The sequence below is a fragment of the Rhea pennata genome, chromosome 8, assembly GCF_028389875.1.
Source record: "Rhea pennata isolate bPtePen1 chromosome 8, bPtePen1.pri, whole genome shotgun sequence".
In the NCBI taxonomy this organism is placed as follows: domain Eukaryota; kingdom Metazoa; phylum Chordata; class Aves; order Rheiformes; family Rheidae; genus Rhea; species Rhea pennata.
The window spans coordinates 21,398,012-21,412,598 of record NC_084670.1 but is presented as its reverse complement, the minus strand read 5'-3'; the positions used below and the strand labels follow the sequence as shown (position 1 = coordinate 21,412,598).

The 14,587-nt window shown below is 37.3% G+C and overlaps 1 protein-coding gene across 16 annotated transcripts in view; it reads left to right on the top strand.

The window, feature by feature from the left end:
- Nucleotides 1–14,587, top strand: part of FRRS1 (ferric chelate reductase 1) — a 177,122-nt gene that overhangs the window by 126,240 nt on the left and 36,295 nt on the right. For 13 of the 16 annotated variants that reach the window (XM_062582132.1, XM_062582149.1, XM_062582150.1 and 10 more), the window contains 3 exons: nt 6,843–6,976; nt 10,419–10,599; nt 11,477–11,705. The gene's annotated coding sequence lies outside the window, so the exon portion shown is untranslated. Of the gene's footprint in view, nt 1–6,842; nt 6,977–9,580; nt 9,614–10,418; nt 10,600–11,476; nt 11,706–14,587 lie in introns of those variants that run through there. The other 3 variants (XM_062582135.1, XM_062582136.1, XM_062582142.1) reach the window with 2 other exon arrangements.

Below are 14,587 nucleotides of genomic sequence, written 5' to 3'. Positions count from 1 at the left end.
GGGTCTAAGAAAATGCTGGCTTTGTTTGGCTTGTTTTTCTGCTATGTAGAAATAGGAGTGACAAAACTGTAGTGAAAGCAAGTGTGATTTCAGTCCATCCATTATGAAAACATGTGAAAGTGTTCTCATCATCTGCTAGTTACAGATAGAAACTATTTTAATCATAACTAAGACCAGTTAAGAGATGGTAAATGTTAAGTTACTACAAAAATGAATCCCATGACAGCTGTGATTTTTAAGATACAGACCTATGAAGTAGGTATCAAACTTACTTGTGAAATTCTTGCAATGTTTCATTAATTGTCTTCTGAAATGTCTCCTAAAAATGAAAAGAAAGAATGCATAAATAGTCTTAGTATTGGGCACTTTACCCCACGTTAAATTAATACTCTGCACTGACAATAGCTGATGATGATTACATCAAGGTAGAAGCTTACTAGACTTCTGAAATAACATTAAATCTGCATGCCTTTGCATGCTCTTCTTGTGACTTTTTGACTTTTTTTTTCCCCCCTCATTCTAGCACAAAGTTTCCTTGCAGGGTGGCTGTAAGTGTTTTTTTTGGGGGGTTTTTTGGGGGGGTTTTTTTGGGGGGTTTTTTTATTTTTGCTTTTTTTTTGGGGGGGTGATATTTCTTTTTTTCTTTTTAACAGTTCTGGTATTGAAACTGAACAAGACTGGAGGATTTTCCCATCTTGTACTTCTTGTACTCATTTTTTAAAAAGATCTGTTCTTTTTCCTGCTATTCTTAATCTATTTCATTTCGGTTATTACAAAGTTTGAGGTGAACCCATAGATCATCCCATGTTGTGGCCAAAATAAGACATGTTATGGGCATATCCTCTATCCTCAACATGCTACATTCAAATGCATTTCCTGCAGTCACGAGCTGTGGTTATCTTCTGTTACTCCAGTGTAATTTCATGGGCACATTGGACATGAAGAATGCAGTTTTAAGTTACTGTATTTTATAAGGATGTTAGTCACTGGTAACACATGCCAAAAATGTGTGATTGACTGGGATAGTTTCTGTCTGAGTGTCTTGGTCACTTGCATTTTTTCCTAATGGAACTGGTTAGATTTCTGGGAATTCTGTCTCATCTTACAGAGACATAGTAGACATGTTTTAGGAGAACTAACTTTTGCTACTTTTGCTTTTTGCTTTTTTTTTTCTTTTTTTAAATAAGAGTTCTACATTTTAACTATCATGGAGATGCAGAGTGTATATTGGCTTTTAATCCAGCTTGTATTTTGACAAAGCTCCATCTTTTAAATAGGTAACTGGTTGAAGTACTTTACTTGTAAACTCTTACTTTGTCAGGCACACAACTGCTTTAATATATTGCTGTTACTTCAAATGAGACAACATGAACAGCTTTTTAATGATTTGTTTCCCAAGTTGCCTTTTAGAGCTGTTCTGCAGGAGGATCCATAAACAAGGTCTCATTTTGACCTAGAAAGTGGAAGTTGACATTAGTATTTTGGTGCAATCCTAAATTGGTCTGCAAGAGTAAACAGAATGCAAGTAAAAAGAGAGTGATAATAAATTTTTAACCATTAAGAGCAGTACAGAAATATCATGTCCGCTTTGATCATTTTTATTCCTAATGTCTTTTTGGTGCTTTGTGCTTGCTTTTTGAAGTGAAAGGTACCACCAGAGTAGCACAGTTCATCAGAGGTATCACAAAACGTCTGTGTGAGTGTATTCATTTGTAGCTGATATGGATGAAAAGAGGTAAAACAAAAATTACAGCTTTGTGTCAGCCTTCTTTGTGAAGAAAGGTATGAGATATTTAAGGACAGATTTATATGAAACCTTCATGTGTTCAATGGCATAGTGGCAGCTGCAGTTTTTTAGGAAGAACGTAAGAGCAGCAGTATTGTGTGTTTTGAAGGAGAAAGTTTTTATTGTTCTTTCTTTCCATGACCAAACTGATAATAAATTGCATAGAAATTGTTAGGAAATTGCATGATAGATGTTTTTAGATGTTCTTGCAAGGCCTCAGATCCAGGGCCTCAACCTGGCCCTGGTCTCAAACATCACAGTCATGAACGAGGCTGCATTATAACCAAGCCACTTTGATCCAGGCCTTGTGTATTGACATTGTTTGAGAATCCTCTGAACCATGGACACTTGAGCAGTTGAGGAGTTTTTTACGTTACTGTATCAATATTTCTGCTTGGTCTCCCATCTCTTGGGAGATTTTTCTCCCTAAGCCATTCTAGCACTAATTCTTGTGACATATCTGGCTTTTGCTTTGAACCTCCGTTCAGCCCGATTACAATATCCACAAGCACAAAAGATTATTAATCTCGAAGAACATTATAAATGATGCGAAAACAGAATATAGTGCATCAGGGACATGTGCTGTATGTATCAAGCCATAGTTAACAGGAAAGAGTGAATTCCAGTTTTACTGAAATACAGAATTGAAGAATGCTGAGGGATGGTGGTGAGTAAAAGGGAGAGGTAGGTCCTGGATTTGAGTGTTGGTTCTTGTATGTCTCTTGTAATAGTGAGCCGCTCAGTCCTTACTGTGGTGTGCATTAGGTCAGGCACATGTAAAATGTACATGACAGTATAAACTTGTAGGTGGATACATTTTAGTTGCTGTTTTTGTATTGCCGTGTCCTTTATAACTCGGCAATACTTGTTGATGTAATTATTTCAGCTGCCAGGTGGATGTGCTGGCGACTGTTCTGCCCTCAGCCCGGCTGCTGCTGCTGTGCTGCCCAAAAAGAGAGACTTTTCGGTGAACAACCAGTGCCTTCCCTCTTGGAGACTATCCAGGCTTTTTCAGAAGTCAGTTCTTTTGCTCAGTTCATTTTGTGAACATGTTGTAGATATTTCCCTTCATCAAGCTAGGCTGTTGAGAAGGGCAAAGCTGCTCTGTTGCAGACTGTACATTTGCTTTGATCTTGAGGAGAAATCTGGCTTTGTCAGGTTCAGTAAGCTTTCTTTTTCCACTACGCTGCACTGCAGTACTTAAAAAAAAAAAAAAAAAAAAAAAAAAAAAAAAAAAAAAAAAAAGCAGAGAATAAAAGCTAGGTGTCATGGGATTTTTCTCATCCTTTCTGATAAGCCAGTAGCCTTTTCCAGAAGGAGAGGAATCTCGACAATTGCTGCACTTGAATACATTAACATATTCAGTGTCTGGACTTGCATTTAGGGTAATAGAAGTCCAAATGCAATTGGAAAATCACTTAGACTGTATTCAGATATGAACGGTTATAATTTTTTTTTCTCTTTGGGGTGCCTAATTAAGTGATAAAATGCAAGATGTCATGCAGCAATGCTGCTTGTGCACATCTTGGTCATATAGGGAAGTGGAATATCGGTTAGCAGTGTTTCAGCTGTTTGTTGACGTGCATAATGACACAGCTTCTGTAGCACTCTACTCTCACCTCTTACACAGGCACTGAATAGCGCTGGTTAACGCTCTGAATTTCCATTTCATGAAGGATGTTGTTTTGCTTTCATTTCGGTTTGGAACAAAACAACTTTTTAAAACTTCTCCCCCCAAATGGAAATTCACAATATTACAGTTTTAGCATTTGATTTCTTGATTTTGGAAAGGTATTTCAAATTATACCTTGCAACTGTTTTTGGTGTATCCTTAAATAAGATAAGAATTACAATCTGAAATAACGAACAGATAAAATCAAATTAAAATACAATTTATAATGTCTATATTTTTAACTTATTACATTCTGAAGTACCAAATAAGCTGTTAATGGAATCAGCCAAATCAGAGTTGGGCCATTTTGAGTCCTGATGTACAGCTAAAGGAACTTTTAAAGGCAAATATATCTTTCTTCATAGCTGTGCAGTGCTCTATAGCATGATAGAAGACCACTTAATTATAATATTACTTGAGCAGTTCAGAATAACCCTTAAGATTAATTTCATCATGTTGATATCCTAAAAATAAAATAAGAAAGTGTCTCTTAACTCTGTTCATTTAAATGTCAGCAAAACATTTAAAATAGAGGTGTACGTTTTTCCTTTTAATATTAGCTTGACTTGGAAGTGACGTATTATTTTTCTGTCTTATAGTCCATACCCTGGCTTCTGCCATTAAGGCCACAATTTCTTTGGATTCAATCTGTAGCTTACAGGCCTTGAAAAAGCTGCTTAGCAGAGTATTAGTTTGGAGGACCCAGGTTGTCTGGCTGTTCCATCTAGGACAGGTTTGGGAGCATGTTGGTGCAAGAAGTCGAGTGAGGTTTAGATTTACAGGCTCTCAGCCTTGCCTCAGCCTTCAGAGACCGCAGATCTACTGAAGGGGCACTTCAAGCTATTTCTGTCTCCATCTCCTTGAGCTGTATCTTCTGTAGCTATGGAAAGATAAGGATGGCTGTGCAACTAGATGTTCAATGCAGGATCTGATAATTTGCATGGACTTGTGCTATGGCTTGTTTTTCTTGCAGAGTGCCTCCCAGTTTCTCATAAACTTTAGTTAAGCCATTTGGAAAAGCTAACATATGGCTCTTTCTATGACTATTGATGGCTATGAATGTTCTTTGTATTGGAGAGCTGTGATCTGACTATTTTGTACTAAAAGCTGCAGTCTCTTTTATAACTTTATATTTTGCATACTAATGATATTTTATATCACAAAATAGTAATATCCTCTTCTATATATTGTCTGTACTGTGTTACAAATATCATGTTTTCAAGTGTTCTTAGTAGGTATTGTTCTATGTAGACGTTCTATGATACAGAAATATACCGGCCTCCTGCTAAGATAAAATTGGCAAAATTTTGCTGAGAAAGAGTTGTTTGTGCTTTGCCAGGTGAATAAACAAAAGAGAAAATGCAGCAAGAGGGAACAGCTGAGCTGACTGCCCCCTGCTTTTGTTTGTTTTTTGGTAAACTTTATTCAACTTTATGTTAAATATATACTTAAAGTTACAGCAATATACTGTCATGCAAACAAATCTTTTGGTTTTATGCAAGTACTCATTTTCTCAGTGCAGACTCAAAAAAACCTGCCAACAATTTCATGTGAAGTAAAATAAAAAGGTATCAATGGAATGAAAAGATTATTGAATCCATGAAGAACTTGCAATTGATTTTTTGCTTTGAATTGTCCCAAATGGTAGAGTTCATGCAACTTAATGTCTCCCAACTGCATACATATAACCTATATAATCATGACTCAAAAATGGATATAAAGAAGAATATTTTCTAGTGCAGTAAAGGCAGTGAACGTTTTACTGAAGCTGAAACAGTGGATGTTCAACAAAGATGCAGAAATTACTGAGATTTTTGTGCTTCAATTGGCAGAGGTTTAAATGCTTTGTGTAAGGGTACAATCCAGTGTCCTTTGAAACTGTTGGGTTAGACCAATATTGCAAACGATGGAGAAGAAAAAAGCTGTAGATGTGGTATTTCATGGAAATGAATTCCTTCAGCATCCAGTGATGACTGGAACATGACTGCAGAAAATAATTTTGACCCATAGTATACATTTAGATGGGAGAATAGAGAAAGATTTTATACACACACACACAGACACACACACACACACACACACACACACACACACACACACATGCATACATACATACATACATACATATGAAATATGTAAATATGTATAAATAAAAAAATACGGCTGTTTTACAGGTATTCATATTCTATCAAATGAAATGAAGTTGCAAACTCTCATCTGCCTGTTTTCCTTTTGGTACTCTCAGCTTATTGCAGATGACTGCAGGCATTTCCTTTGATTGGTAACTTCCATCTGTACATCAGGTCATCGACACTTAAAAGCCACAGAAAACACACAAGGTCTTGATTACTTTTTTCAAGATGTTGCCTGCAACTATACACATTTATATCGTTTGTGACAGTAAAAGTTAAAGTCCATCAAGATGTTTCAGCAATGCTGTAAGCTCACTTCCTCATTATCTCATTATTTTTAATTGCAATGACACCTTTGGTTTTTACATGGTGCTGGAGAACACAATGGTTTTCAGTAACTAATACTATGGTTGTATTGCTCAAACTTTAAGGACTTGGCTTAGATCCAACCTTATTTTTCTCTTAAAGAACAGCTCATAGAAGTAGGGCACATCTGACAGGGGTTCCAGTGGGGAGGGGGAAAATGTGTGATGATTTCTGAGGGAATGCTAGCAGTGCTACCGGTCACATTGAGTTCATTTCTATATAATCAGGCACAGTAGCAAGTGACCTGCCTCCAAGTTGGAAATTCAGCCTTAATTAATTTGCAAGAATGGAGAAGGTTGTGCATTTGAAACTAGCCATCAGACACTTAGCTTCCTGACATCACTTAACTGCCTGTGCTATAAACAAAATCTCAGAAGAAATATAGCTTGTTGGTATTCAATGTTTAACCTTTTCAGCGAGGGGGACATATCTGAATCATCATGAGCATGTTGTATCAGTCTCTTACAAGTTGGACCACAGCAACTGAGTTGAAGTTTTTCAAACTCCTTTCCCTCCCCTAGCGGAGACAAAGTATCCATGTGGTCTTAAAACTTCGAACAGCCGAGTGCCCGTACTGTAGACAAAAAGGTGGTTGTAGTAAATATTTGTTTTTTGTGTATTAAAATGAGATGAAGTAGATACTGCTGAGTATATTGGATTACTCTTGATGCTCAATGCTCAAAAGCATTTGCCAAATATAATTGCAAACCCATGGGGGGCAATATTATATTTACAAATAAGATGTAAATCATTAATTTAGCTCGTTTCATACTGAAGTATAGTGGACAGGTGAGCATTTAGATTTGTATGCAACTCAAAAGTGGCCAGTTGATCAACTTGGGTTCTCTCTCTTTCTTTTTTTTTTTTTTTTATTTTCTTAATTTAGTTTAAGGTGCTGAACTGATCTCACTCAGGTCTTGATATCTGGCACTCAAAGAGGTGTGTTTGGGACACGCAGAAGGGAGACATAAATCACCTATTGTTGTCTTTCCAAGCAGAGGAGTTGCCAGGCAAACCAAAGTAAGTGGTTATATTTATAAATATAAAATAGAGTCTCTGCAAAAATAATTATATTTAAATTGATGAAAAAATAACCAGTTTGACAGTCAATACAAATGTTTTAAAAGCGAAGGAAGTAAAATATTGTACTCTGAGGTCCTTATGCCTATATTTTTGTATGAGCTAGAGTAATTACATGAAAGATGCAAATGCTGTCAATAATGCATAATGAAAATCTACCCTTAAGTTTATAAATGCATGCATGAACCTTGGGGCATCAACTTGAAGAAATTTAAACCACAATGACAGCTCTGATCAAATGATTAATAATAACAACAATATTAAGCTGTGTTTTGGGTTGGAAATAGAAACCTGGCCTGAGAACCAAAAATAAGTGTAAAATGAATAGGCAATTAAAAATCACTGATTACACTTATATAGTGATCCTTTGTGTCATATTCCAGAAAACAAAAATTCATTAACATTTTAGTGAAAATAATGCTCAGAGAGCTGCCAGCACTATTTAATTGTTAGGTGACTGAACTAAAGTGATTATGAAATCATTGAGCATGAATCTGGTATAACAGCAGCTGTAATTTGTAAGGCTCCACTGAATGCAGTGAAGTTGCTTCAGATTATGCTAGGATAAATTAATTCTTAATTTGGCCATTGTCATCTGATTTGATAGTGCAAAGATCTGATTTGATAGTGCAAAGATCAAATATTTTATAGCTTTTGCGAGGTGGAAGTCTTGTATTTCCTAGATTTAAACAAAGCAAATATATCTAGTGAGGTGCACATTTGAACCAGATTTTCTAATGTATTTCTACCTATTTTGAAATTTTGTGGTTTTCCTCTCTACTTTGAGAGTAGTGAAGAACTTTTACTACAAAAAAAAAAAAAAAAAAAAAAAAAAAAAAAAAAATTCCAGGGTGATGTCATGAATAGATAAGCCAATACATGTGGTAATGTTTTTTGCCAATGTTTTTCATAGCTAGTTGTATATGTAACCTGGTTAAGTCCATGGATTTGGAGAGGTTAGCATAATTCAAATTACAGCAAGGATGGAGAAAATTAAGCTGATCGAGGGAGAAGAAGGAGAGGAAGAATTTTAAGTGCAAGAACGGGAACAATTCTTTGATTTGGACACATACTGTGTCCATCAGAGCCAGGTGGACTGCTCCTTGAATGCCTTTATTCTAAATGACTTCCACACTAAGGGTGAGGGTTTTTTGAATAAACCTGTTGATATGTCCACATTACAGCTGGGAAGTGTAACAACAGTATGGCTATGCCTAGCTGAGCTGGCGTTAACCCAGCTCTGATCACCATACCTGGGCAGATAGCGTACAGGCTTCATCATGTGTTGAACAAATCTTTTGGGGACAATGAGCACTCCCCTGGGCAAATGTTGCACTGAAATGTACATTTCTGCTTTTCCTGACATCATCTTGCAAAAGGAATGAATGGAGAAGACTTGGAGGATGGAAAAATAGAAAAAAAGCTAATTTTTGCATAACATTCCTGGTGGTAACTATGGAAACAAACAGTGGGAAGGAATTTTCACTTATATCGCAGTCATCTTGCACGGAGCCTTGTCTCAGTTCTGACTATTGTGTAGATTCTTTAATGCAAGTCAGTCTTTAAAACACAGTTGGACTTGTAACACTCGGTGGTAGATGTTTTACGATGACTGATTCAGAATAGTGTTCTAGTGCTGATGGGAATCTCAGGCTTGTGATTGAGTCACAACCATAGCTTGAGAGCTCAAAATCACTTTGAGAAATGTAGATTTGCAACAATACAAATACAGGCACTGAATAATTGTTTGGATTCCTATTAAAAAAAACTGCTGATGACAAAAATGACATTGAGCGAGCAGCTCTCTTGACTTCAGACAGATTTGATCTAAATTCCTTTAAAATGCTGTTTCCTTTGACTTCAGTGGACTTTGAATAAAGCTGTCTTTGATTTCGATTCAAGTACATGTATTTTGAGATTTGAGGATTTCAGTGTGGTCTCTCAAACCTACTTCTTGTGGTTTCCTTCTCAGAGCTGGAATAGCTGGTGTTGGTTTATCATAGCCAAATTATCAGTGAATCACACAGACACATGAGAGTAGGATCATGTTTTTAAAAGACCAAACTCCTACCCTGCCTTGACCGAAAGGAAATGTCTGGGCTGAGAGGAAGAAACATTTCATACTTTTGGATTTAAATCTCGGATGTTTCTATCCCATATCTTAGCTTCAGTAACTGCTAAACTCAAACTGATAGAAATGACAAGTAGTTTTGTTTTCCAGCTGTCAATTTCTTTATTGCTTCTAATTTTGAAAGCTGAATAATTTATGTATAAAAGAGGATTATCTTAAAGATGAAGTGACATCTTTAAAAACTTCAAGAAAGTTCAAAGTAAAAATAATGCACCTGACTGCAAGAATAAAAACATAACAATATGGTAATTATTAGTGTTTAATAGATATCTATGTTACCACAGCCCCTAGAAATACTGATGAGACTTATGGACTCATTGTGCATGTATAAAACAGACTATGCCCATAGTTCCTGTGATCCAAGGACTCAACTGCAGAGGGTTCTTTACACCAAGGTTTCTGTGGCTTTGCAGGATCCCTGCCTCAGCACACCATTTCTGCAGCGGAGATCCAGCAGCAGGGTCAGAGCTTCCTGACCCCCAAATGGATGCAAGTGCAAGTGTAAAGCTTGACACAGCTAAAGCAAATGCGGGTAATTCCAGAGATTTCAGCAGTTGCAGAAGCTGAAATATTGGCCCTGTTTATGTATGATAGATATATGAATGGGAAATTTGTGTCTATTCCTTCTATTCTGTTTGCTTTTGTAGGTAACCTATACATGAAAGCCTACAGCTTTCTCTAAAGTCTACGTTCCTGAGGTTTTTTTCTCCTCCCAGTCTAACATTGTGTGCTGGCAGATCACTTCTAAGCTTCGCAGAAGTGGGTGGTGAAAAGGAGGACGTGAGCCTAAGCTCAGAAGTTTCTGCCCAGTTCACTTTTCTTTTACTTCTTTAGATTTTAGTAATCCTTTTAAGTGAAAGGAGCTGTCCATTTTAGATGGCTTATCATCTCTACTGCATGTTGCAGTGGAAGAATTTGTGGAAGAATTGCTGAGTTTACTGAATACTGCTAAATAGATCTGTGAGGTCTGTATGCTTGGCCTAGAGTTGCAAGAATAGAGCTTTGGGGCTCCTGAGAGTATCAGTGTTCAGCTGTGCCTTTCTTCCAGTACTGACAGAACAAAATGAAGTGGGTTTTATTCAATGTGATTTTACCCATTTTTCATGTTCTGCCTTTCCAAAGCAGAGTTATGGCTTGTAGCCCCAGGGCCTAGAAGTGTCAGCCAAGTAATTAATAACAGCAGCTGTCAATGAACCAAAAATCATGTTGGTAAATAATGTTCTCAAGGACAATACCTTTTACTCTTTGCAGGAGAGCAAACTATGCCTTGAAGACTGTTAACTGTTAAATAACCACTGACGTAGAAGAGCAAATGGTGTCTGCTCCCACAGAAGACACCTGGGACTGGAGAGAATGAACTGAGATGTGGGCTCCCAGGACTGCCTCTGATATGGCTGAACGTTCTGGAGAAGATGGATCTACTCTGTGACTTGTAAGACTGAGTTTAATTTCTTGTCTGGTTCAACAACTCAGATTATGCACTGCTCCAGAGCTTTAGCATCATCTGTGAAACAGTGAAAAATGCAAGCCAGATCTGCTGGGATATTTATCCATAAGATGTAAATATCTCCAGTCTGTGGTATACATAAGAGTAATTTTGATTTTAATCACTGGCGGTCCAAAATATGTCCTCATTCATATATTTATAAACTAATTTCCTGTTTCTATTATAAATAAATTATAAATATTGTATATGTCCTCTATTAAATATTCATAATAGCTTATTTGACTTGCTATTTGAGAACTGGAATTGATGTGCATTTCCTGTGTATGTTCTCCATTTATATACTCCATTTATTATTTTGGAAGTGACAAATATTTTGAGCACTTTCAATATACTACCACCTATGTTTAGCATCTTTGCTGCAAAAATGGTCCTGATATGATTCCCCCCTCCCCAAACCTTGAAAGCTGTGGGTTTTTTCAATACTACAGGTATCTATTTTGATAGTCTCCAGGCAGGCAGTATCATCCTAGGACAATATATTTGTTAAAATTCCTTTCTAGCAAATTTGAACTGTAATCACTCAGTTCTTTTGGGATTCCAGGGTGGAAGTTACCTCTCCAGTTTGCAATCATAGTGCTGCTTCAATTTTGTTTACACTGTATGTGGGAGTAATTAAACCCTCCTTTAGGCTCCTGTTCGGTGCTGTTATCATTGGAGGCAGTGTATTCTTTCAGGTTTTGTGCCACGCTTAGATTATCTTTAATCCCTACTGCACAATCAGGCCAGTTGGTCTATTTACTCTTGTTGCTTTCTTTGTATTTATGTGCATAAAGAACATCTTACAGTTGAATTTTCTCTGCAGTGTCTACCTCATCCTGAGCACTGGAACTTGGATTTTACTCTCGCTCGTCCTTCCCATGCAGACTCTTGCTGTGCGCATCTTTTGTTTTTGGCGTTCTTGCTGAGACAGTTATTCAACTCGTTGGCCCCCTTCATCCACCAGCCGGTCGTGGGTTCTTCTTCGTCACTGCAGGATGCCACCTGCTGCCTGTGCCTGCCATCGCACTTCTTCCACAGGTGGGCTCCAGCAGGTAAAGTCCAAGCTGCGATGTGCCTCACGGGTTTCCCATCCAGTCAGCTCTGTCTCCTTTCCTGCTCTTCTCTAGTGTTGCCTCAGTGGAAGTTCCCTTTCCTGTTTCTAGTCTGTAGCCTTAGAGAAGGGAGCAAAAACAGGCCAGAGGCCTCTTACAAATGTCTGTGCAGAAGCCTCTGTTGCTGAATTCACAGTATGGAGCACAGTGAATCTTAGGAAATTGTCTCCTATTAACAGGTTATATATTACTCCAATTCAAATTGATATCCTCATGAATATGGAACAGAAATCACTGAAATGTGAAAGGAGGAAATTCTGGAACACAGATTTGTTTTCTTCACTGTGGTTTAATCCTGTTCCCATTTATTTCAGTGGCTTTACATTCAGGCCCTACTGCTAATTTCTGTTCCATTCAGTTTCCCTAGTAACATTTATTTTTAGTAACATTATTCTTCAGAGATCTGGCATGGAAGATTCATTTTGAATATGAACAATTATAATGTTATTTTAAGTGTGTCATTTCACAGACAAAAAAGAAAAAAGCTGAGTTATTCCACAAGATTCTTATAAATATCTGAAAAATGTGACTATATCACATGGTTAAAGCCTTTATTACATGTTAAAGTTGTTTTTTCATGGTTTCAGTGGAAGATTTTTGAGAGACAGAATGCATTTATGTATTTTTAAATCTCTTAAAAACACTATCCTTCTCTACACTAGAGATGTGTTGTTCTGATCTTTTTGGATCTGCTAGCTTAGGAGCTATGTAGCAGGCCCAAAATTGTCAGCAGCACAGTGATACTAAAAATAATTGGTCTCATGGAAAAGGAGAAATGCTCTTACTCATTTTCACCACTAGTCACCTTCCCTCCCTGTGAATTGTCAGGACAAAGGTAAAGCTACTCTGGAGATCTGTTTCCTTTTCTAGTCTCTATTTAATGGAATATACTTGTAGGGGTATTTGAGTGCCTTGCCTAAGAATTTCTTCGGTTTCTGTAAGGAATGAAAGTAGCTGAAATTCTTAGCTGCAAGCCTTCCACAGTCATTACACAGCAGGATGGTAGTAAGAGGTTGCAAGATTTTCTTGCCTTTTTTTCTCCAATATCATCTGCTTGTCCACTTGACGTCGACACAGAGATTCTGACTAAAGAACAGTGGTAGCAATTGGTAAGATTTATTTTTAATTCATTGATTTACTGAATTAATTATGGTTCATTTTAACCCTTTCAGCTCAGAGTGGCTGACTTCCTTGACAGAAAGCAGTGCTTGAGAACTTGGGTTCAATTTAATGAGAATGAAAATAACTCTACTGCACATTATGGAATGGAAAAGGAAAAAAGGGCAGTCTTATGTCAGTGTGCTGCTTACATCTCTGTGCAGTTATGTCACTGACAAAGAAGAAAATGTAAATTGATGTTTTAGAGCTCTCAGTATTTTTCAAGGTAGCTTGAATTTAGCGTGCCATTTCCCTATTAACAGATCAAGGACCTTCTGATTATGACTTTCACTTAAGTTGTATAGGAAGGATGATCTGTCAGAAGTTATCAGCAGATGAATAATTATTCATCCTCTTATGTAGGCTCCTATTTATAGGATTTGTCAAGCAGGTTCCCTCCTAAGGATGGATTATAATATGAGCACTATGTGGTGTGATGAAAGCCTTGCCATACCTCAGGATTTGTAATTTCCTTTTATCTGAAATAATTGCCATAATAAAGCATAAGGACTGAAAAGTTCTTAGGGTTTTAACTGAAAGTCCTGTGCTGGTCAAAAGATGCCTTGGTTACAAGCAGATGCTTCTATTTTCTGGCAATCCTGAAATCAAGGCTCTTCTATAAATTGGAGAGAAGCCCTCATTTTCCCTGTTGTTGGGGAAATAGTAAGAGAGGAATAATCCTTACTCTTCCCTGAAGAAATGTCATGTCATGTCGTGTCATAAAATGTCTCATTCTCAGGATTTCTTGGCTCTGTAGCTTCATCTATCCAAACACTCTTGATTAAGCCTGAGTTAAGATAGTCTGACAAGACCTAGATGTTAAATAAGCCAATGAGGTCGCACTGTTTTTTCTTAAGATGTTAAGTAAAATGATGAGATAGTGAGTGGTTACAGTCGTTGGCCCATCTCAACTGCTATGTTTGACTATAGTGCTAATGGGAGTTAATTTCTGGCGAATTTGGGTGTTCTTTCCACACAGATGCATTTTTTCCCCCCCTCTCTTACAGTAGGCCAGACTGAAGGGTCTTCTGAAAGGAGTTACTGGACCTTCTGTGCTACAAATGCTCATACAAACTATCTGTCAGTCAATTGGATTTGAGGGGTATGAGAGACAGACCAATGAGACAGAATGTTAGGACATTTGCTGTGCTCCAGCTAGAATGTTTCTGATTTCAAGGTTTTTAATTTTAACACAAAATGCTGCAACTTGCATTTGCTAGGGTGGGTTAATAATTAGCCCCTGCTTACTCTGATGGTTTTGTTAGTGCTGATTATTTGATCTGCTTAGAAGATGCTATCCTTTAATATTTTGAAAGCTACATATGATAATGCTGCACCTTATTTGCACTTCCCTTCCGTAGTTATCTTTTTGTCCTTCCCTTGAAATAGCATCTGCTTGCCAGAGGTGTGTCAGTCAGCTTTTGTTTCTGTAGACAAAAGTATATAGTACTATAGGGTCCAATACAGTCTCAGTGGGCTGTGGGATAGTAGTTTATCTCAGATTATGCAGTACCTGTGGTGTTCTGACTGCTAGCACCTAAATGCTTGGTATACAGTAGCCTCTTGGGTCACTTCTTGGTATACATATTACAGCTGTTTATATAGGTTATACTCACTGTCTTTTCCACTGTGTAATGACAAACACATGGTGAGATTTGTCCTTG